The sequence below is a fragment of the Poecilia latipinna genome, unplaced genomic scaffold (assembly GCF_001443285.1).
Source record: "Poecilia latipinna isolate Pla-1442-1.1 unplaced genomic scaffold, P_latipinna-1.0 Scaffold3231, whole genome shotgun sequence".
Lineage (NCBI taxonomy): Eukaryota > Metazoa > Chordata > Actinopteri > Cyprinodontiformes > Poeciliidae > Poecilia > Poecilia latipinna.
The window spans coordinates 59193-62766 of record NW_015115847.1 but is presented as its reverse complement, the minus strand read 5'-3'; the positions used below and the strand labels follow the sequence as shown (position 1 = coordinate 62766).

Here is a 3574-nt window from a genome sequence, read left to right as displayed (position 1 = left end):
ACCTCCAGTCCTCTGAACGATTGGCCAGACCTGCAGTCGCGTTGCTCAGAGACGAACAGGAAGTCTTCCATGCACAACAAGTCAGTGTTTATGTTCTTAAACTCAATATCACCTGGGATCTGCAGGTCTGCCTCTGGACACTAAGGAAACAAAAAAGACCCAAGCAGCTGAATGTTTTAGAGTAGCCTAGTCAAAGTCTGGACTTAATTCCAATTGAAATGCTGCAGGATGACCTTAACCAGGTCACTTTTGCTGGAGAACCTTTTCTTTGTCTGAATAAAGTCAGTTCAGCAGAACAGTGTGGGTCAAAGGTCATCCTCAGGGATGTTATCAGTTATCAGAAGGAAGAACATCCAGTTATGAGGGTCAGGGTGTCATCTTGGTGCAGTTTCTTTGTTTATTTCTTTATTGATCTCAAACATTTAAGTTTTTAAAACTTCAGAAAATCCTGAAAACTGTTTTTCTCCACGATTTCAGAGAAACTCTGGCTGCTTCACAGAAGTCAGAGGAAAAGTATCCAAACCTTTCCATGAAAACATCTCAGAATGATCCTTTCTGACCCAGTCACTGTCTCCAGACTCAACACGCTGACCCTAATCCTGAGGTTCATTCACAGTCAACAAACAGTTTAAATCCTTCCTATCTGCCAACTGCCTTCATCTGAATTTGTCCTCATTTCCCAGCAGAACGCCTGCTGAGGCTCCAGATTTGAGCCGGTTTGCAGCCTGAAGATGGATCCTTCATGAACTTCAGCTGGACGACAGAAAGACTTTAAGAATCCGTCACGTGAAGGAAACTTGTAAATCATAAATCCCTTTTATCCTGAATCAAGGCGGCCAAATCACCAGCTGATCTCTGAACACTAAAGTATTCTACTTTTATTTGTTCTGATCCAGTTTAGATTGGTTCCTGCCATCAACAAACAGTGAGGAAGCTACTCCTCAAGCAGCACATATAGAGGCACAAAGTCCCTCCCTTCCCCAAATGGGGGAATAGTTTAGAGGCAGATATTTGTCTCTGAAGATTCCACACATCATCTGCTGCAGCGATTGGGCGGACCACCTGTGGGCTGGAAGATGTCGACTGCCTGCAGCGTTTTCATTTGGCTGTAAGGAACGAAGCCAACAAAGCGTTCCCAATACTCCAGACTCCATCGCGGAATCAGTTTCTCAAAGGGAGCCGTCTCACCTGAAAGGTTTGGATGACAAAAGTTCATCACTGGGGCTCCGCCCCCTACCCAGACTCTCCCTCTGGCCATTAGATTGCTCAACAATCCCATCACTAAGACTGTCTGAGACTGCTTGAAAATGCTAAGTTATATATATTTAGCAATTTAAGTCCAAGTGTTGTAAAATGGAGCCATTTTGTTCCACTGCTTTGGTTCAGTTAAAGTTTAAGCAAAGCTGAGCTGATCCTGAAATATTTCTCTGAATTATATCTCTATGGTTCTCTGCCCATCAGGAGAGAGAGCAACATGTTGACATCTCAACACCAGACACCTAAAGACGTTAGAGTTTTACTGTTATTGTTGCAAACTGGAGATTAAAAAGATGCTTCTGAAGACTTTCTGCAGCAGTGAGGGTGTTGATCTGGTGAAGGAGCATCTACGCTCTAACGTAGATCAGGGGATCTAGATCAGAATGGAAAGAACCAGATCTGGAGTCCAAGTATCTGAAGGGAGTCAGACCCTGGTCTAATCGAGGAGCTTCAGCTGCTTCAGCTGCTGCAGGCGTTCAGATGAATCATGATGGCCAGAGGCTTATTTCAAGGAGGAAGATTTCTTGTTACATGAAAACGTCTCCATGGTAACAGTTGTGTTGTAATTATTTGACTCAGTCTTGCTTACACCAATAGATATGCAATAACATTTTAGTTGTTTTCAGTTTATTATAAAATCTTCAAACACATCAAAGTTTTCAGGTTCGAATCAAAATGTGACATTTTTTTCTCCAAGTCTGTTCAGTGAATCATGTTTGATCAACTAATCTTGTTCACTGGTTCTTTTCCTAAATATTCCTCCTTTTACGTCACAGAGAGAATCGCTTAAAGCTGAGGAGTCCGACCTAAAAAGGCTAAAATAACATGTGGGGAAGTGATGTAGTTGGCAGCTCGTCGTTTCACAGTAATGCCTGAGGGGCCAAAAGTCCAGCTGCAGGGATCATCAGCAGGGACCCAGAGCATCTTTAAACACTTCATGCAGTTTATTTCAGCTCAGGAACAAGAAATGATTGACAACACACTCAAGACAACTGCAAATGCAACAGATGAGAATGAAAGATTTAAAGCAGGAAACTGTGAATTCAGCGGTCTGTCTCCCTAACAGCCAATAAAACGTTTGAGAGGATCGCAGCGTTCAGAGACATTCATCACCCCAGTGCCGATTCACAGAAACGGACTGAGAACGGCTGAAAACCAGAATGGCTCCGGAAAGAACAGCATCGTTCAGTCGGCGTGACGTGGCGGCTGTTGGGGACGGTTGCAGTTTGCAGTTCAGTTCATTCAGTTCAGTTCAATTTAATTCAGTTCCTGATCAGGGGATATGGTTCCCATGGCAACGAGCTCTGAGACCTCAGTTTCAGTTTGACTCCAAATCCACAATTTGGGCATCGTATTAAAATGTGGAATTGAATAGATTTGATCATCTGCAGGACATCCTGACCTCTAGGCTCAACTGGCAGACAATGAAACTGGATTTTATTCCAGCTGAACTGGTAAATGACCAGTTGGGCCGTCTGGTCCAACTAAGCAGACTACAGCTCTGTCGCATTACTAAATTCAGATGCAGCAACATATTCTGCATCATGCTGTGTGTTTCAGAATAGATTTAAAGTTGTTTTTACTGGTGTTTGAAGTGTTAATAGTTCCAGTCCAAACGAAGCTACTGGGAGCCTCAGGATAAACTCTAATAGATCTAACAGAACAGACTCAGAATGAGCTGAACTGGGTCACTCATCTCTGTTTTATGGCAGTCAGCAGGGCAACATGATGTCAGGAAATCCAGCTGTTGCTGAAACTTAATGAGAAGCAAACATTTGGCTGTGAAGGAGGCCTGAGGAGGACGAAGGCAGCGACAGAAAAAGCTCATGTTTTTCTTTGCAGACTCACTGCTGGAGACTCAGAGGACAGAGCGGATCAGAGAGACCAGCTGTAAACAATAATCACCACAAATCACTCGATGGCTTTAATCTTTGTTTTATGACTGATTTAAGTGACCTGCTGATGAGAAGGCATGAACAAACCTGAGATCTGCCGCCACAATCACAAAACAAGAAACATCAGTTTTATTTTACATCATGTCTTCCTGCCAAGGAGCTGTTAGTCATTCATTTCTGAAAACTAGGAAGGTGTTTTATTGCTGTGTTGAGGAGTCAAATTTTGCTGAGCAGACTGGAGTGACGGCACAGATCAGAAGGTGTGTGAATAATCTGGTGAAGGAAAAATGAAAGGAAGTGTCTTTTATGTCTTGGCTACAACACTTTCCAAACTGCATCCATTTCTTCCAACATAGATCACATTTCCCGTGAGTGGACGCCTGGTGGAAACCAGTGGCGGGAAGGAACCTGTATCTGTACTT

General features: G+C 43.3%; 2 long non-coding RNA genes across 3 annotated transcripts in view; both read left to right on the top strand.

The window, feature by feature from the left end:
* The window catches only part of LOC106940448 (uncharacterized), an 11784-nt gene extending 9934 nt beyond the window's left edge, over positions 1-1850 (top strand). The window contains exons 2-4 of one of the 2 annotated variants that reach the window (XR_001423100.1): positions 478-604; positions 687-799; positions 897-1850. This is a non-coding gene — a long non-coding RNA (uncharacterized LOC106940448). Of the gene's footprint in view, positions 1-477; positions 605-686 lie in introns of both variants that reach the window. The other variant, XR_001423099.1, reaches the window with a different exon arrangement.
* LOC106940447 (uncharacterized) lies at positions 1846-2650 on the top strand. The gene is made up of 2 exons (XR_001423098.1): positions 1846-1920; positions 2034-2650. It is a non-coding gene; the product is annotated as an uncharacterized LOC106940447 (long non-coding RNA).
* The last annotated feature ends 924 nt before the right edge of the window (positions 2651-3574 follow it).